Here is a 23,700-nt window from a genome sequence, read left to right as displayed (position 1 = left end):
TATACTAGTTTAAAACATATGTAGTTACTCATAAAGACACTATTGAGACAGTCATTCACTCACTAACACACCCATACACACACTCATCCACCAATACAGTCCTGCACACATGCTGTCTTCAACACATACAAACAGTGAGTCACTCATTCATGCAACTATGCACTACGTAATACCCCCCACCGAACCATGCAGACACTCAGACTGATACTCAAAAAACCAACTAATAACCTATATAGACACCCATGTAGCAACTCACCAACCCATGCAGCCACTTATACACAAAGTGAGAGACTGATACAGATATTTACATATTTAAACATTACTCACTAAGCCATGTATTCACTATGATACACTTAATCAGTCACTTACACAATCAATTTTTCAAAAACAAATCATCCATTTAGACACTTATCTACCCATTTATTCTTCCATCGACCTTGAGATGTACATATATAAAACATATTTAATTTTCAGAAAAACACACATTCACTGGATGATGTCATCAGTGATGTCATCAGTGATGTCATTTGAGATGTCATCAGTGATGTCATGAGTGATGTCACTGACCATGTCATGAGTGATGTAATATGTGACGTCATCAGCAGTGCATTGCGGGCGCGAGAGTTATAGTTAGCTGAACTAACTATAACGGGGGAATTTCAATGGTTTTGTACAAGTGAAAAGTCCAGTTAACTATAACACCCCTGAAACCTATGGTTTTTTCAGTGAATATATATATATATATATATATTATCTACTGGCGGTCGCCAGTAGATAGTTATAGTTAGGACCGAGTTCCCATAGGAAATCTGAAAATTCTATTCTGAATAACTTTGCCGCCGGTTGACTTATCTTCGTGAACTTTTCAAAACTAACGGGGCGCTCCGCTCAGCTCCTACCCTGAAAGTCTCGGGGTGATTCGTCAAGCGGGGGCTGAGAAAAAGGGGGGTCCCAAAACGCGTTTTCCCCATGGATTTTCCCATAGGACCTTTAGTCGAAGGTACAGCCCGAACGGCTGAACAGAATTACATGAAATTTGGCAAAGAGGTAGTCCTCAGGTCAGGCATGTGCCTTTTGCATATATGGTGTCGATCTGTTCAGTAGTTCCTGAGAAAATTGCAGTTAAAAGTACATAAATATCTATATGCGCGCACCGTGCGTGCACGGTGCATGTCCGCGAGCGTAATTCTGATTGGTGGTTAGATGTCAGTCAACATTCCAATCGGTCGAAATGAGGAAGTGTCAGACGCCATTTTGTGTGTGACAGTGAAAAAGAAAGGTGGAGAACGTGAAAAGGGGGCAGGGTAGAGAGTTCTTGACCCCCTAGCATTTGTCAGGGGGTCCCTGAAGGACCCCGAAGGGTGAAAAAAACATTGAATTTTTTTTCAAAAAATCGCGGGGTGCGCGCACGGTGCGCGCACCGTGAAAAACCCTTAAAAAAAATAAAACATTTTAAACTGTTTATAAGTTTATAGAAGATATTAACTATGGTGTTCAACTTTATCCAAATTCAAAATAAAAGAGCTGAGCCATTCCATATTAAAGGATACAGTCAATCTATAACTATATACATAGGTAGTTTATTGTAAAATAAATATATAAAAAATATAATAATGCATACATAAATTAGCATTTAAAAAACCTTACAAATTCACTAAAAAAACATAGGTTTCACACACGTTATAGTTAAAAATTAGCATTTAAAAAACCTTGCAAATTCACTGAAAAAACCATAGGTTTCACACACGTTATAGTTAGGAATTAGCATTTAAAAATCCTTGCAAATTCACTGAAAAAACCATAGGTTTCACACACGTTATATTTAGGAATTAGCATTTAAAAAACCTTGCAAATTCACTGAAAAAACCATAGGTTTCACACATGTTATAGTTAGCTGGACATTTCACTCGTACAAAACCATTGAAATTCCCCCGTTATACTTAGTTCAGCTAACTATAACTCGCGCGATCGCAATCCACTGCTGATGACGTCACATATTACATCACTCATGACATGGTCAGTGACATCACTCATGACATCACTGATGACATCTCAAATTACATCACTGATGACATCACTGATGACATCATCCAGTGAATATGTGTCTTTCTGAAAAATAAATATTTTTAATATATGTATATCTAAAGGTTAATGGAAGAATAAATGGGTAAATAATGGGTAAATAAGTGTCTAAATGGATGTGACGTCATCAGCAGTGGATTGCAAGCATGCGAGTTATAGTTAGCTGAACTAACTATAACGGGGGAATTTCAATGGTTTTGTACGAGTGAAATGTCCAGCTAACTATAACATGTGTGAAACCTATTGTTTTTTCAGTGAATTTGCAAGGTTTTTAAATGCTAATTCCTAACTATAACTTGTGTGAAACCTATGGTTTTTTCAGTGAATTTGCAAGGTTTTTTAAATGCTAATTCCTAACTATAACGTGTGTGAAACCTATGGTTTTTTCAGTGAATATATATATATATTTAACTATGATTTTCTCAGCAACTACTGAGCGCATTTACACCATTTAAGCAAAAGACATGAGTCTGAACTAAGGACTACCTCTTTGCCAAATTTGGTGTTAATCCGTTCAGCAGATCAGGCTGTAGCTGCGGCTAAATGTCCTATGGGAAATTGCATGGGGAAAACACGTTTTGGGACCCCCCTTTTTTCTCGGCCCCCGTTTGACAAATCATCCCGAGACTTTCAGGATAGGAGTGGACCGGAGCTGGCCAAAAGTTTTGAAAATTTCGCAAAGATTCGTCAATCGGCGTCAAAGTTATTCCGAATAGAATGTTGCGGATTTCCTATGGAAAATAGGTCCTAACTATAACTATCTACTGGCGCTGACAACACTAATATCGACCTCCAGAAATATCGGTTCATAATTATCATTGTCAAAAATATCGACCTCCTTTCTTCATAATGGTAAGTACAAAAATATCGAGTAAAAAATATATTTGTTAAAAATATCGAAGTAAAAAATATAGTTTAAAAAATATAGTTTTTTAGGTCTCGCTGAGTCAGCGCGCATGCGCTGCTCAGAGAGACATTTTGTAGATGAGTTTTCAAAGTGCTGCTGGCTGGCCTAGCACTTGCGTTCACGCGAGCGTGCACGCGCGCAGCCGGCCGCCAGCAGTGTTTCACGGGTCATTAGAACCGTGATGACTTTCACTTTCGCAAAAGTAAAGCATGAGAAAAAAACATCTATTTCTTTACTTTTGCTATAATCGCGGCACCCGCGCTTTACTTTTAATGTTCAAAGTAAAGCGCCAGTGCCGCGATGCTTGTTCTCGTTCACGCAGCCAATGCTTGTTCTTACTGCAGGCAGCACATGGATGCCTGCTTTCACTTTAACCCGGGCACTGGCATTATCTCAATCCCCCACCCACCCCGTTGTTGCTTAATCTTGCTTTGTCGCCCTCGTGTATGTTTCTCCACCCCCCCACCAACAGACCTAAAGCCCCAGCTCCTCTACGAGACCATCTACGTTGCTGCTTGTTATAAGGATACAATAAGTGTGTGGGTGTGGATTGATATTAAATGCATATATATCACAGTTACGTCATTCTTATACTCACTGCTCATTCTCTAGCCACACTTAGGTCTAGTTCTATCATTTTGTTGGCATTCTTATCTGTTTACCTCCTGCTACTCCTTTCTCCTTCTCCTTGTCTCTGGCCCCCTCGCCCACTCTTGCTTCTCTGTTGGATCCTCTGCACCACATTTAAATGCACCGGTGCTCTTGAGCTATGACTTGTCTTCAGTTTTGGGGGCCTTTACTCTTGCCCGTAATCTCCATTCCATGTGCCAGCGCCACCTTGCCTCTCCTGTCTCGCGCTGTCCACCTATTGGCAAGTCTCACATTCTTCTTTTCTGTGCTTGCCCCCAAGCAGGAATGGTAGGAGTAATTTCAGAGCTCCAGGCAAATTAGAATTTTCCAGCTGGAGCACTCCCCATTCACCAACGTAAAATCATTTTCCTGTCCATGTCCTGTGACTTGGTGCCGGCACTAGGGGGGGGGGGGGGCACTGAAGCTGCCGCTTTACTTCTCCTCATGAAGGCACCAGCCCTCAGCCTCTTTACTCACTGTTCCCTCCTAAAGGACCAATCTCTCTTCTTTCTTTCCATCTTAAAGGTCAATGCTGTTGCTTCACAGTTTTATACATTGTATTATTCGATGTGACACTAGAGAAGGCACCATACACATTTAATAAAATGAAGCTAACTATGAAAGTTATGTATCAGTGACAGAACTGCACCATATTGCAGGATAGGAGTGTCGTTTCACTACTATTGGAAGTGACTGTTTAGACGGGTCAGTAAATACCTTTCCATTAGGCATTAGCAGTAACACACCTACTGCCCTTTCAAAAATTACCCTAATATCGCGTGTTTCAAGAAAGAGTGGCATCTAAGCGCTTGAGAGCTCTAATAAACCATCCATGCCAGGAGTAGCGAGTAGAAAGGCTTCCAAGTGCCAGCTCACTGCTCACTCACTGCATGAAGTTCAAAGCTCCAGGGAAAGATTCGAACATCTAAAGTTAGTTGTCAACTATACGGCGCAGAACGGGAGAGACATTTCTGGGATGTAAGCATTGTATTGAATATTTCCATAAGAGTTTCTTTATACGACGTGGCACCTCGCCACAGGTGAGGCCACAATAGGTTCTTTCAGCCTAAGTCAAACACTTCTTTTTCCTGTGGTCCACATGCTGGAAGCGTTAGTTTCCAAATTCGTGCTGCATTTTTAAAAAATGTCCTTCCCTTTGAGTCTTGGCTCTAGCAAGCTCAATCGCCTGCACTTATTTTTCAATACCAGCACTTATAAGATTACACCACAGGGTGGCATGCATGCACTCTATAAAACATATACAGAACTAGCACTTCCAGGTCTTCCCGCTGACCTGAAATTGTCCAAAATTTCCCACTGGTTTGGTGTGATGATAGGTAAAGTTGTCACTGGCATTCCTCAGCAGTGGTAGCAGGAACTGTGGGTAGTGCCAGCTGATGTGAAGACCTCGGGCCCTGGCACTTACATTTTAACAATGTAAGCGCTGGTGCAGCCCACATGTGGCCTCGTTGCTGAGCGCTGACACAAGTGGTAGTCAGGCGCGCAATGCCCATAGGGCTCAAAGGGCATCAGCCCACCCCCCCTGTCATGTGTGTCAGCCCAGGCTGAGTCAGCTTCCCAGGCAGTACCCAACCACACACACACACACACACACAACCACACACAACCACACACAACCACATAACCACACACCCAACCACACACAACCACAACCGCACACACAACCACACACACACAACCACACCCAACCACACAACTACACCCACAACCACACAAACACACAACTACAACCATACCCACAACCACACGCACACAACTACAACCACACAAACAACCACAACCACACATACACACAAACAAAACCACACACATACACAACCACACACAACCAGACGCACACAACCACACACACAACCACAACCACAACCACACACACAACCACACACAACCACACACACACACAACCACACACACAACCACACATACAACGACACACACAACCACACACACACACACAACCCCTGACACAACCACACACACAACCACACACACACACACAGAACCACACACACAACCATACACACAACCACATACACAACCACACACACACAACCACACATATACACAACCACACACACACACACAACCACAACCACACACAACCACACACACAACCACACCCAACCACAAATCTACACACACCCACAACCACACCCGCACCCGTAACTGCACACACACACAACTACAACCACACACACTACCACACACACAACCACACACACAACCACACACACAACCACACACACACCCACATACACACAGCCACACACAACCGCACACATACAACCACACACAACACACACAAGCACACACCCACACAACCACACACACAACCATACACACACAACCACAACCACCCACACAACCACACACACACACACACACAACCACACCCAACCACACATCCACACACACCCACAATCACACCCACAACCGCAACTACACACAACCACACACACAACCACAACCACACACACAACCACACACACAACCATAACCACACACACAACCACACACATACACACACAACCACACACATAACCACACATACAACCACACACAACCATACACACAACCACAACCATGCACACAACCACACACACAACCACACACACAACCACACACACAACCACCCATACAACCACACATACAATCATACACACACACACACAACGAAACACACACAAACAATCACCCATACAACCACACACACAACCACACACAACCACACAACCACACACACAACCACACACACCACACACACAACCACACACACACACAATCACACATACACAACCACACACACACAAAACCACAACCACACACAACCATATACACAACCACAACCACACACACAACCACACATACAACCACAACCACACACACATAACCACATACACACACACAACCACACATACAACCAAACACACACACACACAACACACACACACAACCACACACACAACCACACACACACACAATCACACACATAACCACACACAACCACACAACCACACACAACCACACACACGACCACACAACCACACACAACCACACACACAACCACACACACCACACACACACACAACAACACACACACACAACCACACACACACAACCAAAACCACACACACAACCACACACACAGCCACACACACAACCACACCCAACAACACATCCACACCACACCCACAACCACACCCATACCCACAACCGCACCCACACCCACAACCACAGACACAACCACACACACAACCACACACACACAACCACACACACAACCACACACACACACAATCACACACACAACCACACACAACCACACAACCACACACAACCACACACACGACCACACAACCACACACAACCACACACACAACCACACACACCACACACACACACAACAACACACACACACAACCACACACACACACAACCAAAACCACACACACAACCACACACACAGCCACACACACAACCACACACAACCACACATCCACACCACACCCACAACCACACCCACACCCACAACCGCACCCACACCCACAACCACACACACAACCACACACACAACCACACACACACACAACCACACACACACTACCACACGCACAACCACACCAAGCATTGGCATAGCCAATAGATCTCGCATTTGGGACCTTATAAGTGTTTAGCTACGCAACAGTTGATGTGGTTGCACCAAGGATATTGTGCTGCATAACTAAATACTAAGAAGGTCCCAAAAGCGAGACCTATTGGCTATTTCAATGCTTGTTTAATATGTATACAAAATAATGTTAATAATACATTTTACTTAAGAAATAAATTCAATTTATTTTTAAATTTTAACAATTATAAGTAAGAACTGTAATTTAAAAATAAATTAAGCATACATATAAAATGTAATATATATATTTACTTAAAAATAATTCATAAATAGTAATTTTAATTAATTATAAAATGTTCGAAAGATAAAGATAAATATATATTACATACACCTCTAACATGAAAAAAACATTATAATATAAATACAAATATTAAAATATGTCATATCTTTTAAACCCACATTTTACACTACATTTAGTGCAACAGTAGGGTAAGTGATGGATAGCGGAGGGTAAAAAATTACTATTCCCACTCCAGCGAGTGCAACAGTAGGGAAAGTGTTGGATAGAGGAGGGGAATAATTTACTATTCCCACTCCATCGAGTTCAACAGTAGGGAAAGTGTTGGATAGCAGAGTGGAATAATTTACTATTCCCACTCCAATGAGTGCAACAGCAGGGAAAGTGTTGGATAGTGGAGTGATAAAAATTACTATTCCCACTCCAGCCAGTGCAACAGTAGGGAAAGTGTTGGGTAGCGTAAAGGTAATATTTACTATTCCCACTCCAGCGAGTGCAACAGTAGGGAAAATGTTGGATAGTGGATTGGTATAATTTACTATTCCCACTCCAATGAGTTCAACAGTAAGGAAAGTGTTGGATAGCGGGGGGGGAAATCATTACCTATCCCCACTCCAATGAGTGTAACAGTATGGAAGTGTTGGATAGCAGAGGGGAAAAAAATAATATTCCCACTCCAGCAAGTGCAACAGTAGGGAAAGTGTTGGATAGCGGAGGGATAAAAAGTACTATTACCATTCCAGCGAGTACAACAGTAGGGAAAGTGTTGGATAGCATAGGGGTAAAAATTACTAGTGCAAAAACAACCGTTGATGGACAGAATGCAGAACAATGTCATACATTCTCCCCAGTACAGAGATCTGGGCCTAAATCCATCGTTTTTTTGCTCACCATGCCATTCCAGTTTGAACCCAGCCATATGCAAATCAGTCTTGACCCTGTGCCTCATGGGAACAGTCCAGCCCGAACTGCCAAGCCAGGTCATCCCTGGACTGGAACCAAGCATCCTAGGACCGGTTTCGGGGTTTCACCCCTCTTCAGCCAGGATAGCTTGATTCCAGTGGCATGGAGAGCACCGGACTCACGTCTAGGCATACCCGTCCCGCTCGGGGTGACTAATGCAAAAACAACAGTTGATGGACAGACTGCAGAACAATGTCATACATTCCCCCCAGTACAGAGATCTGGGCCTAAATCCATCATTTTTTTGCTCACCATGCCATTCCAGTTTGAACGCAGCCATATGCAAATCAGTCTTGACCCTGTGCCTCATGGGAACAGTCCAGCCCAAACTGCCAAGCCAGGTCCTCCCTGGGCTGGAACCAAGCATCCTAGGACCAGTTTTGGGGTTTCACCCCTCTTCAGCCAGGATAGCTTGATTCCTGTGGCATGGAGAGCACGGGACTCACGTCTGAGCATACCCGTCCCACTCGGGGTGACTAATGCAAAAACAACAGTTGATGGACAGACTGCAGAACAATGTCATACATTCCCCCCAGTACAGAGATCTGGGCCTAAATCCATCGCTTTTTTGCTCACCATGCCATTCCAGTTTGAAACCAGCCATATGCAAATCAGTCTTGACCCTGTGCCTCATGGGAACAGTCCAGCCCAAACTGACAAGCCAGGTCGTCCCTGGACTGGAACCAAGCATCCTAGGACCGGTTTCGGGGTTTCACCCCTCTTCAGCCAGGATAGCTTTATTCCAGTGGCATGGAGAGTGTTTTGCCAATGTGCAACATTCCGTCCATCATCTTGTGTGTTTTGCTGTTCGCCCTATGTGGGAAGGGTATGCCCAGACGTGGGTCAAGACTGATTTGCATATGGCCATGTCTGAACTGGTGTGGCGGTGTGAGCAAAATAACGATGGATTAAACCCAGATCTGTGACTGAGGGTGAATGTTTTGCCAATGTGCAACATTCTGTCCATCATCTTGTGTGTTTTGCTGTAAAAATTACTAATCCCATTCCAGTGAGTGCAACAGTAGGGAAAGTGTTGGATAGCATGGGTAAATGATGTACTATTCCCACTCCAGCAAGTGCAACAGTAGGGACACTGTTGAATAGCGGAGTGATAAAAATTACTATTCCCACTCCAGCGAGTGCAACAGTAGGGAAAGTGTCTGATAGCGTAGGGGTAAAAATTACTATTCCCACTCCAGCGAGTGCAACAGTAGGGATACTGTTTGATAGTGGAGGGGAATAGTTTACTATTCCCACTCCAATGAGTGCAACAGTAGGGAAAGTGTTGGATAGCAAAGGGGATAAAATTACTATTAAAGATACAGAAAGTATGCGTTTTTTTTTTTTCCTTCACTAGGTTGGTCAGGTTCTATCAGGTACTACATATAGTATGTATTAGGCTGGTTTAAAGAGGTAGATTACACCATATAACTACCTATGTGTAGATAGATTTGATTTAAGAAGGTCCTGCCGAATCGCCTCCAGATTGATTGGCTACCAGGTGAGAAACATGTTGACCACCCAATAGAGCGCCCCACCTAGGACATAACGTCAGAATGCACCTTTGTTTCTTTTAATCAGGTTGGGAGCCCTATTGATTAAAATTGTTTCGTTGGTACTTCCAAACCTGTTTTAAACTTCCTACAGGTTACATACCTCCACTCACTCATCTAGACCGGTTAGGCCCCTCACCCACACGGCACCAAACGGCAATTTAGAGTAAAAGATCTCCGCCAAGGAGCCCCTAATAGGGAGCCCGTCGGGTATTGCAGCGCCGACCTGATGAGGAGCAGCTCTATGAGGAAGCATGACACCCAGCCGGGTGTGTGAGGGCCCCAAATTCCAAGAGGAGGAATCCCCATTCTCCTACTTCTCATGGCCACACAAAAACAGTTCCCCTAGCTTTCCCTTGTCTCGTAATTAGGAACAGCATACTTTCTGTATCTTTACTAAGTTTGGACACGTGTGCGGGACCTGTCCAAAAAGCCCAGAGTCCCTCCTATGTGATTGGTTATAAGCACGGGCAACTTCCCTGGGACTTTACTCGTGTAATTGAGGGCAGGTACTTTCACCTTCCTCTTACTCCTCACTTGGCACCCCAGCAATTGCTGGTCTTGCCTACCCTTACTACGACCGATATTCTCCTGAACACTGGGTCTTGACCTGTATACCATGGAGGAGAACCAAGGTGTTAGCTTTGGGGATGCAATAGTTGCAGAAATATCAAGAGCACCTTCATTTCTAGGAGCGGAAAGTGGTTCAGCGACAGGCAGTCAGTCGGAAGACTGGCAATCCCTGACATCCATGAAACGTGAATGGGTAAAAATCACACTACATGGTGCCTTGATGACAGAATATCTAAGGCCTAATATAGCCCCTAGCGACCTACTGGTAAAAAACTTCTCAAGTCTATTCCTTGAGGATGATGTTTTAAAAAAAGAATGGTCCCTAGTGGCTTGAAAATGCACTAGGGACTAATTAATTCTTATAATAAACACAGCTAAAAGGATAGCCGATGCCCTGCTAATAAGGATCCAAATAGCGGAAGGCGTGCTTAAGACCACGATTCAAATCACTGCTTTCAAATCAAAGTTGACCGAGATAAATAATGAGATTGCTGAGCACAAGGTGTACTTGATGAAGCAAAAAATTTTGAAATTACAGAAAGATATTCGCAAGTTTGACAAAGAAAAGGTGTACCCATACCTTAAAGCAGACTTTGTTCCGCCTGGAATAAACAACTCTTCCGATGAAGGCTCATACACCACAAGGGGGGGCTTATCCACCAACAGTGACTCAAGTTCTGAGAGCTAGGGCGGGAACAACCCAAGAAGGAGAGGTAGAGATGGGTTCTCAGGGTTCCAGGTGCCACAGTACCAGGGACCGGTCTTTTGGCAGTATCCAATGTTCCCCCAGGGCCCCCCAGTTCAACCCACCTGGCAATAGCCAAACTTTTTTAGACAGAGGCTGGGGCAGAGGGGGCGGGCGAAGAAGAGGCAACCAGCAACAAAAAAGAGCACAATGGGAAGAACCACAACAGAATGTTGTGGAGACTCAGAGCCACACCAAGAGGAGAATTTAATAGTCAATCTTTCTTAAAGGGCTTTGACAGATATTGAAAAAAATTGTTCTACGGAAAGGCCTCGGTTATGTACCAACCCCCAGAATAGATCAATATCGTGAGCAATGTGAAATTCAGAGTTTCTTCCGCAAAGTACGCCTCAAGGCCTGCTTTCATGATAAACCAACGCCCAAGACAAGTGAATCAGGTTTATGTAACCCTTCGACTTTCACTCCCAAAAGTATTATGGTTCCTAAACAGGTACTCACCTTTGAATAGGCTGTACTAAAGAACTTAGCAAAGAGCACCACCCCAAGACACTTCTTTCCCTTGCTAATGACACAACCATCACTATTAAACAAGCTGACAAAGGCGGAGCAACCATGATCGTGTCTACCTTAGACTATGACACGGAATGCCAGAGGCAACTCAGTAACTGCCAATACTATACACCAATTGCCAGTAGCCCAATGACACGACTGACAAAAACCATTACAGCTATGGTCTTTACAGCAGGAGGCCAGGGCTGGTTGAGCTAAAAGGAGGCAGACTTCCTTATTAAAAAAGATCCTAAAGTGCCCTATTTTTACATCTTGACGAAAATACACAAAGGCACCTCACCTGTCCTAGGCAGACCCACAGTCACGGGAATTGACTCAATACTTGAACCATTGTCCAAAGTTTGTCACTATTTTCTACAGCCACTAGTCAAACAAACCCCCTCCTTCTTGAAGGATACAGTTGATGTTTTACGTCTTATTACAGAGATTCAACACACTAATGACATCAACCTGTTAGTTCCCCTTGATGTGGAGGCCCTCTATAGCAACATCTCCCAGTGAGCTACCTTGGGTGTGATAGAGGAGGTCTTCAACGGAACCAACTGGGACTCTTCCACTCCAATCAGTTTTGTCTTTGAATGTGCAACACTTGCGCTCACGGAAAACTTTTTTGAGTTCAAGGGCCAACTTTACCACCAAACCCAAGGTACTTCTGTGGGTAGTACCTTTTCCCGAGTGTAGCCTGTTTATACATAGCAGCTTTTGAAGAGAGTTTGATCTTCAATGACTCGAACCCCTACCGCACTAATCTTCTCGTGTGAAGAGGTTTAGTGATGATATTGTCATTTTTTGGTCAGGTGACATGAGGACCTGAGAATAATTCTGAAACTGGATTAATACCTTGAACCCTTACCTGAGGTTCACTAGTTCTATATCTAATTGACTCAGATCCCTTTTGGCAATTTTTAAGGCTGCGAAGAAGTTGGAGCAGCTTATAGGACTATAAAACTGAGGCAGATCTGCTGGCTAACTATTTGAGCAGACGTGAATACCCCTCAACGCAACATTGCACTCTCCCAAAAAAGCTAGGAATAATAACGAGACGCTCTACTCGAACCTAGAGAAAAAGAAAAAAGAGACACTCTCACATGTGTGACCACCTATACACATGATTCCAACAGAATCAGGAACGTGATCAAAAACATTGGGGTATATTGAAAACAGGGACCCTGGAGCTTGACAGTCCCAGATTTGTATTTCAGCGCATGAGAAATCTCAAAGATATGCTAATACATACGAGACCTAAGCCACAGAAAGTGACTTCACAACGGCAATTGTGGGACTTGCCGCCAGTTCAGGGCCATTTCCCTTGGGGGACCTGCACTGTATGTGCATTTACCGAAGTGACTAAAACAATAACTTTCTCAGGCTCCTTCACATGAGAAGTACGCGCTCACACGAACTGCAATACACCCAATTGTATCTATATGATTACCTGCCCATGTGACCTCAGGTATAGAGGTATGACCACCAGACCTGTGTGGACACATTTTAACTTACTGCAGCATTCACCTGACGCCCGACGATGGGTAATACTAGAGGCACATCCCAAGATTAGTAAGGGGGCCCTGTTTATGAAAGAACAGAGATGGGTTTACCATCTGTCAACCAATACACAAGGGTTAAATGAGGAAATTCCCTGGAGTACACCTAATACTTGAGACTCCCATAGGCCAATAATGCAGAATCCCCACCATCTTTATAACATGCACACTAACATCTTAGCATGTATGAGCGAGGGTTAGATAACCCCTCAACCACGTAGATCACCATGACACCTTGGAGGTTTATCACATACCGAGTGCACTCTATTATCATCATACAGTAACCCACTGGAATTATCTTGGAGTCCTGGTACATTTTACCTAACCTCTCCATGACTACCTATGACACCTTGGGGGTTAATCACATACCAAGTGCACTCTGTTATTATCATTTTACCTAACCTCTTTAAATATGGCCTGGCTAATGGATTGCAACTTCGTTTTAATTTAATATAGGGCAACACGTGAGTTATCACCACTAGACTTAGCTGGACCATATTAGCAACTCCACATCATGAGAGAAGCCCTGACCCACTCCAACATGGCGGTTCCCATGATCAGGATTTCACGTCATCCAAGATGGCCCCCACTGAATACCGTTTTCCCTCCCATGACTTTATAAAATTATTATCATTTTACTTAACTGCTTTAAATATGGTTTGGCTAATGGATTGCAACTTCATTTTAAGTTAATAGAGGGCAACACGTGAGTTATTGCCACTTGACTTAGTTGGAGCATAATAGCAACTCCACATCACGAGAGAAGCCCTATCCCACTCCAATATGGCATTTCCCATTATCAGGATTTCACGTCATCCAAGATGGCCCCCACTGAATACTGGGATCGCTCCTATCACTTTTATCAGTCTAGTGCGCACTGCGAGCCAATCAGGAGTTTCACGCCAACCCAGGCTGAGTCACATGCAGTATTTAAACAGGTCCACAATCCTTCCCAGTACCTCCCGATCCCGGCAGAAGTGGGTAGGTCAGAGAGCATGTTGCTGATTCAGCAAACGTGAGTACCTTGTGTCCGATAATGCTGTGCTTTTCCGGGTACACTTTGCTCAGAGCCTTCGTAATTCTCCCTAATGGTGGGGTTTTCTTAGTTACTCTGCAACACACAAGCTCATCTAACGTTAGTTTGATTTTCACTATGCACAGTTTAACGAGACAACAAGAGCTTTTGTACACCTAGCTGGGACCCATTATCTATGCAGTTGTTGTACCACACCAAACAATCTTTAGTACCCCCGCCACAGACCAAATGCTTCTAGACTATTGTAACCTAACATGTGGCATTTACACAAATATCTGTCCTGACAGGACACAGGCAACTTTAACAAACAAGTTTTACACCAAGCTCATGTCTATTTGACCACCATATGATCTGGGTGAGTCTGTTTACATAACATACATTAACGACTGCCTCTCGTTAACTGTTGATAGTTTGAAGAACCCTCACTGCTCCATATACCTAATCAAGCACCTACAACATCTTACGTGTTGTGCTGTAATCTCCTTTTCTTTTACCCTACAACCCACAAAGTACATAGGGAAATTCCTTGTGTGATATCTGCCGGGTATTGATGAAGTAAAATGAGAAACCCGACTGGGATGAGTTCATCATTTCTTCCTGCAACCATGGTGGTGTTCCACCATAGGTGCCTGTGTAATTTTCACGATAAGAGGTCTGTGAGAGTCACCTACACAGCACTCACGTTGTGTATGTTTTTAGCCATCACCACTGTGTGCTGTGAGCTTGTCACACAGGGAACACAAGAGTTTTTGTTTATACTGAAGTCTCAGATTTTAAAATGTGTTTTTCTTCCTTCACCAGGTTGGTCATGTTCTATTAGGTACTACACATAGTATATGTTAGGCTGGTTTAAAGAGGTAGGTTACACCATATAATCACCCGTGTGTAGATAGATTTGATTTTAGAAGGTCCTGACGAAATGCCACCAGATTGATCGACTACCAGGGGAGAAACATGTTGACCACACAATAGAGCGCCCCACCTGAAAACATAACCTCAGACATGCGTCTTTGTTTATTTTAATCAGGTAGGGGGACCTATTGATTAAAATTGTTTTCGTTGGTACTTACAAACCTGTTTTAAACTTCCATCAGGTTACACACCTCCACTCACTCATCTAAACTGGTTAGGCCCCTCACTCACACGGCACCAAACGGCAATTTGGAATAAAAGATCTCTGCCAAAGAGCCCCTCATAGGGAGGCCATCAGGTAGTGCAGCGCCGACCTGACGAGGAGCAGCCCTATCATGAAGCATGACACCCAGCCGGGTGTGTAAGTGCCCCAAATTCCAAGAGGAGGAATCCCCATCCTCCTACTTCTCATGACCATGCAAAATCGTTTCCCCTAGTTTTCCCATGTCTCGTAATTGGGAACAGCATACTTTCTGTATCTTTATTAAGTTTGGGCACGTATGCTGGACCTGTCCAAAAAGCCCAGAGTCCCTCCTTTGTGATTGATAAAATTAATATTCCCACTCCAGGGAGTGCAACAGTAGGAAAAGTGTTGGATAGCGGAAGGGTACAAATTACTATTCAAACCCAATAACTTCAACAGTAGGGAAAGTGTTGGATAGCGGAGGGTATTAATTTACTGTTCCAACTCCAATGAGTGCAACAGTAGGGAAAGTCAGGAAAAAGAAATGAAGCGAGGTCCAAGAATCCTACGACTGGATATTATATTGCCTTTATTCAATTGAATCTTCATATGGGGAGTTTATACTCGAGGCCCTGGACCACTATTTAATTTAATTACCAATTAATAAAGGAATATTAATATTCAAGTAATGATCAATTAATATAAGCTAAGTTACTTTACACCCTCTACCCCAATAAACACCAAAACACACCTAAAAATATTTACACAATTTCCATAACTAATTTTACAATAATAAATTAATTTCAATTAACAACAAATCCTTAATTAATTTGAATACAATTACTTCCCACTATTTACCACTATAAATCCCACAACGCAACTCACCCATCAAAATTATTACACAATTGTTCATATTTAAATTTAAATTAATTAATCATCATTAATTAACAAATAATTAATTAACTATAAATAAATCACCTCCCAAAATGTTCCCCTATAAATGCCACCACCAATTTCTTTTTTTGTTTGTCCTCATCTCACCAAGGAGCATCTGCAATACTCAAAGCGAAGCCGTCATTTGTATCTGAGCACCCCACGGCTGCTGCGTTCGCTTAGGTCAACCCAGGCCAGCCCCCTTTGTTGGAAGCTTGGTGTAATCATAGGACTTGTTTGTGCCAGAACCAGACTCAGCTCCCTACCCCAAGATAGTCGGGTCTGTCAGATGTTCACACTACTCTCAATCTCTCCCCCCTGGCCCAGACGTGCCATGGCGAACGCTGCTTTTAACCAGTCCTCACACTTGGGGGCCGTGTATCTTTCCACTTTATACATGTTTCTCTTCGAGCTATTAACACCAAATATAACAACAGGCCTCTGTGAACCTGCTGGAGGTTCTTCCCAAGCAATCCGTCATCTCCACATATTACCAAGGAAACATTAACCTTGAGTTTAAACTTGAAGATACCACTTAAGACATTCCCCACCCCCCTCCAGAAAGTTCTACGTTCAGGACATTCATAAAAAATGTGAATATCGTTAGCATTAAGAAGATTACACCTTGGACATTTGGGGGCGGAAAGTGGTGCAAACTTGGCAATCTTTGCATGTGTATAATAAAGCCTGTTAATAACAAAGAAATGGTTCTTTTTCAGGCTGGGCGGTTTAACATATTTATAAAGGAGCTTCAAAGAAGGTTCGTACAGTTCTCCAATCACAGGCTCAAAGGCAGACTGCTGCCAAACTGCATACTGCGGGGGATAGTTCATATCTTCCATCTGTAGAGACTTCTTATACCAGATAGAAACCTCTGTTCTTTTGATATATACTCGTTGTAATAATTGCTCCGTCTCCCAATTTCCTTTTATATCCTCCTTTTCCGCTGTATACAGTAGGCTAGTTGCAGGTATTTAAATCTAGATAGACCGCTTCCCACCTTATCTCTTAAAACCTCCCAAGGAAACACTCCATCCAAGGATAGAAGGTCAGAACAAATAGCAATACCCGCCCTCTTAATTGGGATTGCAAGGCTATCCCTCAGACATAAGAGAGTCCCTAGGGTGTCCCAGATTGGGGCAAAATCTGTATAGTACCCTATCACCCATCTGCATCTAACCTTATTCCAAATACTAAGGGCTGTCCTAAGTACTCTCCAACGAACCTCTTTGAAGAACCTAGGTGCCCCAAATTTATAGAGAAAACCTTTGCCTCTGCCATCCCCCTCTGACTTCACCATTTCCCCCAGTAGTCTCCCCCAAGATGTCTCTTCCAGTTTTACAAGAAGCATCCTGATATTTTTAAATTGGAAGGCTACTAAATACTAACTAATAACTGTAAGAGCTAACCCTCCTTTAGGGAGCCTACGTCAAAGCTTTTTCCATGACAATCTTGCACCCTTATTTGCCCAAATAAAACTTCCAATCTTACTTTGGATTTTACATATAGGGAATTCAAGGGGGATTGCATTGAACAAATATGTCAACTTGGGTAGAATAACCATTTTCACCAAGTTGACCCTACCAAAGATTGTTAGTGGAAGATTTTTCCATCTTGCAAATAGACGGTCCATTTCTTTTATGGTCTTATTCAGATTAATCTGAGGGATTTTGTCCAGATCTTTAACAATGGTAATACCCAGATATAACTCATTGCTCATGGTGCCATCCCAACTGTCGATATTCCAACACAGCACCTCAGTTTTGGCAGTATTTGCCAAGTACCCTGATAGTGCACCAAATTCTTCCAACACAACTTCAACCCTAGGAATAACCACCCCTGGATTATCGGTATATAGCAACACATCATCAGCATCGAGAGCCAACTTACTCAAGTATTGCTGAGATTTAAAGGGGGAGATCAAATCATCTAGTCTTATGGCTTGTGCCAATGGCTCTATATAGATGTCGAATAACAATGGGGAGATGGGACACCCCTGTCTGGTTCCTCTTTGGATATTAAAACTAGAAGTTAACATGCTATTTAGCAAAATGTTTGCAGAGGCACCCTGGTAACAATTTATTAAAGTACCTCCCAGAGATATACCCAACAGACTCTGTTGAATGCCTTGGCGTCTAATGTCAGGACAGCCAAGGGTTCCGATCGCCCCATTGCCAAATCAATATTACCGATTAACTGCTGTGTGTGCTCCTGAATTTATCTCCAAGGGATGAAACCTTTCTGGTCAGGATTTATTAGCTGAGGAGCCAACCTGATGAATCTCCCTGCAAGGACGCTCAGAAATATTTTATAATCGGCATTCAGCAGAGAGATTGGTCTATAGAAATCTTCTTTTAAAGGATCCTTCCCAGGTTTCAAAATGAGTACAATAGTTGCTTCTTTCCAAGATCTCGGAGTTTGACCTTCCGCACTATATACTGTGTTGAATAGAATACCCAATATCGGAACCAATTCATCCGTGAGTAATTTATAAACCTCACTAGGGAGCGCATCGGTACCTGCAGCCTTATCATTCTTACACTTGCCTTTTTGGACTCTGATTTCATTCTCAGTGATTGGAGTGTCTAGGTGTTCACGACACTCATTAGTTAATGTTGGCAGGGATTTTCCTTTCAGCCAACTTCGAAAGGTATCAGTGTTAGGCACAGTCTCTTCCCTATATAGTTCTGAGAATAAAGAGAGAAGGCAGGCTTGCATATCCTCCATGCTACTTGACTACTCTCCGCATTCATTAATGATCAATTCATAAATGTTGTTTTTTGTGCGGTCTACTCTTGCTTTCCACGCCAAGAGTGCTCCTGTCCTCTCTCCGTACTCAAAGTTCTGCATACTTTTTGACATCCACTGTGCCCTACAGCTATGATCTAACCTTCCCCTATATTCCCGGCGGGCATCTCCCAAGTCTCAGTTGACCTGTGAGAGCCTATCAGTATTTGCATGATGAATCTGAGACCACTCCTCCTCCAATGAAAGAATTTTCTCCTCCAGGGTCTGGAGCTTCCGAGCATCTGCCCTATTTTTAGAGCAGATAAGACTGTGTAGGATGCCCCTTATGTTAGTTTTAAAAGTATCCCAGACATAATATATTGAGGTTGATCCAATATTAGTTCTAAAATAGTCTACCATGGCTAATTTAAGAGCCCTAGCTATATCAGCATCTAACAGCATAGACCTTTTAAGTGTTCACCTGGGATGTAAATTATGCCTTTTTCCAACAAAGGAAATAGGATTTGAGACAGAACTAGGCAAAACAGTTATGCCAGTAATATTGTCCGAACTAGGCCTGTCTATTAGAACATTATCAATTCTAGAGGAGTGGCCATGCTTTTTACTATGGAACGTAAATACCTGTTTGTCACCCATCTTTATCCTCCAGACATACACAAGATCTAAATCGTGTAACATATTTTTCATTGCTCGTCGTACTCGAGGAGCCCCCACGTAGTGGCTCTGATTCGATCTATCTTTCATGGGGTCAAGAAGGACATTAAAATCGCCTCCAATTATTAGTGTGATACTACTTATATTAGATTGTAGTTTACAAATATACACCGAGTCGTCAATAGTGGGACCATAGAAAGAAGCACATGCTAACTCTGTGCCTCCAAAATCTAATAAGGTCACTAACCACCTCCTTGACTGATACGAATGGAAGGAACCTTTGTCTACGGGGACACCTTAACCCATTAACATTCCATGTAATGAACTTAACCTCGCTACTCATGGGGAAGATACCTGCCATCTGAGGGTAGAACCCATATCCAACTGACTAATAAATGTGAGATTGAGGAGTTTTTTACATTTTTACCAACTGCACCCCACCCTGTGCTACCTACCACCATTCTCCTCTCACTCCCTCTGCGACCCCCCCCTCCCCTCAGGAAACCCTCCCTTCTATTAGGCCAAAGCCTATTCGATCCTCTGTCCCATGTGCCTTAGAAAAAAGTGAATAACTTAATACTTCTATCGCAGGTCTCACTGACCAGGGGCCCCCCTTACTCCACCTACTGCCTTCTCCAACTTACATCCCACCTTTAATTTTTTCTATAAGCAAATCTACCTCATCAGCTAAACAAAACATATACATATGGTTGTTCCACATGACACGCAGAGATGCAGGAAACTTCAATCGAGCCTTAGCCCCCAGTTTATTTAAAACCTCCATTCTTTTACCCAGTTCCCACTGTTTTATTGCAGTAATGTGGGATACATCCGATCTGATTGAAAAAGAAAATGGACTAGAGAAGGATGTTGATGTTATACGACCTTCCTTTAAAGGAAAGGATTGCTTCCTTAACAGTATACGTTCAAAAAATGATTAAGATTTTCCTAGGTTTCTGTTTAGCCGGATTTCTTTTAAATGGGTTACGATGTAACCTTTGTATATCCTAGGTAAGATCTATATTAGGAGAGTATTTTTAACACTGTTTCTTTTAACAGGGAGACCATGAACCCTCTAATATCTGCACCTTCAATTGCTTCAGGAACATCAAGAAGTCTCAGATTATTCTTCCTGGTATGGTTCTCTAAACGCTCGAGATCTTCCTTCAATTCTTTATTCTGAGTAGCAAGTTTAGCCATTTCCGTTGTTGAGGTATGGAGTGCCTCATTAATTTTCGGTATCTCCTGTTCAAATGCATCAGTTCTTGATGAAACCTCCTCCAACTTCTGAACTAATACCACGCAGGAGGCTTGGATCGCTGTCTGGTTTGTCTCCGAGACTGTGAACCTATTTCTCATCTCATCATTTAGAGACAATAAAATGTCTGCCAGCGAGCCAGAAGAACCTGATGGGGCTAATGAGCCTGTTGGACCTGAAGGAATCACTGGATCGTCAGTCACAAGGAAAGGTTCTTGTTGGCCCTCAGAGGCCTCGCTAACCTCTAAGGCGGTAAATGTAAATGTAAATGTAAATGTAAATGTAAATGTTTGGTTTTTTATATAGCGCCGATCACCACTACGGGTATCTCAGCGCTGTATTCATACCGCTGAAGGAACCCTTCCTGGCTTTCCATGTGAGGTGTCCACTCCTGGGCACCCCCATGGTGAAGGCCAGGCATCCCAGCGCTGTTGGAGCCGTTGTGGAGATTAAGCAAGCTATTGCCCAGAGTTGCAGCGTGGGACCCATGATTAGAATAGGCACTGAGGCAAGAATATCCGGTCCGCGGAATTTATAGCCCGAGACCCTGCCGCGACGGGAATCGAACCCTGGTCCCGGACCAGTGCTCTGCATCGAGGTCTGCCGCGCTAACCATTGACCAACCTTCTAGGTAAACCTAATTGAAAGGCGTACTGCAGGATGTATGGCAAAATTGAAAAGTCCAGAGGCCCCGGGGCTCCCAGAGCACGTCACCACATCACACAGAGAGCTCGGGATATCTGGAGGTTGCATGTTAGATTACAAGGAGTCAGTCATATCAAAAGAGCTGCACTGGGCGGGATCTAATATAATATCAGGCTGCAACCTGCTGGGGATTTCCTTATCTGAACTCAAGGTTGTGGAAGAGGATGCGGGCAAGACCTTATACAACGATTTTAAAGAGGGGCTTATTTTAACTTTTACGGCTGCTATTTTCCTACCCCTGCCCCTCCCTCTTCCTTTAATACCAACAGCATGTTCAGTACTGATTCCTTTGGTCTTAGCTTGTCTATCTGATACTTGCACTTCAACTACAGGGGGGGAGACTCTAGAGGGCGGAGAGGTTTGAGAGAGTTCGATGTTGCCGTGAAGCTGAGCAGCCCTAGCATGCAGCGTATACCTGCAGGCTTTAGGTGGTAGAAAGTCAAAATGCTGCTGCTCGCTTGTCTCCATACACTTAGAAATCTCCTCTACTTTGCAAGAAATTCGAGTAGATAGGGCACATGCGATTCAAATAAAAGTCCTGCAAAAGTCCAACTCCAAATAAGCTCTTACCTTGTTGTTCAATAAGAGCAGTGATACGCTTCTCACCGAAACCAGGCTCCAGGCACCCTACCTGAGCAGCTATCTCAACTGGCTCAGCCGACTCAGTCACGCCGACTCCATCGCCATTGCCACCGGGATTCAGACTAGAGTAATCCCCAGTGCTGTCTCTGCCGCCCGTAACACGGACCCGGAAGCAGGCAACACCGCTGCGCCTCCACTTCCACGGGGCTCAGGGGCCATGCGCGGGCAAAACAGAATAAAAATCCAAACGAAAAAGAAAAGAATCAAAGCGCCATGAGGTAGGAGGATTAGAAAGGGGGAAATAACTCAAATAACTTAATTATAGCATACTGGAGGGGTACCTGCTCGAGGCCAGACACAGACACATGGGAACAGCCGCCGCGACCGCTTAGCTTACGGCCGCCATGTTCCCACAGAAGAATAGACTCTGACAACATCCTCCAATTTCGTAACACATTACGCAATTAAAAATATTTAATTAACAATTAATTAATTAATTAATTAATAGTAATTAACAAGAAACATATACATAATTATTAATAAATTAACACGATAAAAAACAAATTAAATATTATATTAAAAATATTAAGAAATATATTAAAATTAAATTACTTCCCACCCTATTTCCATATGAACCCACAACCCGCTCCTAAAAATGAACACAATTAACATAATTGCCAATTAATTCAAAATAATGAACAATTAATTAATACATAAATAATAATAAATGAATTCCCACAATTAACAATATGAAATATAAAATAAATAAATCTTAATGAATAAAGAATATTAATAAATTAATTATAAATAAATTACTTCTACACTACTCCCTTATCAACCCACAGCCCTCTCCTAAAAAATGAGACAATTAACATAGTTACCAATTAGTTAATAATAATTAACAACCAATAATAAACAATTAATAATAAAATAACTCTCACAATTACCGATAACATATACAATAAATAAATATGAATTAATAAAAAATATTAATACATTAATTGTAATTAAATTACTTCCCACACTATTCCCCTATAAACCCACAACCGACTCCTAAAAAATTACACAATTAACATATTTACCAATTAATTGATCAATAAAAATTAACAGCTAAATATTAATTGATTAATTATAAATTAATTCCCACAATTAACACTATGAAATCCAAAATAAATAAATACTAATAAATAAAAAGTCATATTCAATTTATTATAAATAAATTACTTCCCACCCT

The 23,700-nt window shown here is 42.7% G+C and overlaps 1 long non-coding RNA gene across 1 annotated transcript in view; it reads right to left on the bottom strand.

Moving 5' to 3' along the window:
- The window catches only part of LOC146798872 (uncharacterized), a 404,426-nt gene extending 381,624 nt beyond the window's left edge, over positions 1-22,802 (bottom strand). The window contains exon 1 of the long non-coding RNA XR_014969209.1: positions 22,455-22,802. This is a non-coding gene — a long non-coding RNA (uncharacterized LOC146798872). The remainder of the gene's footprint in view (positions 1-22,454) is intronic.
- Positions 22,803-23,700: the final 898 nt, after the last annotated feature.

The sequence above is a fragment of the Triturus cristatus genome, chromosome 9 (assembly GCF_964204655.1).
Source record: "Triturus cristatus chromosome 9, aTriCri1.1, whole genome shotgun sequence".
Lineage (NCBI taxonomy): Eukaryota > Metazoa > Chordata > Amphibia > Caudata > Salamandridae > Triturus > Triturus cristatus.
Note: the sequence above shows the minus strand (reverse complement) of the source record. Positions and strands in the feature narration are given on the sequence as shown.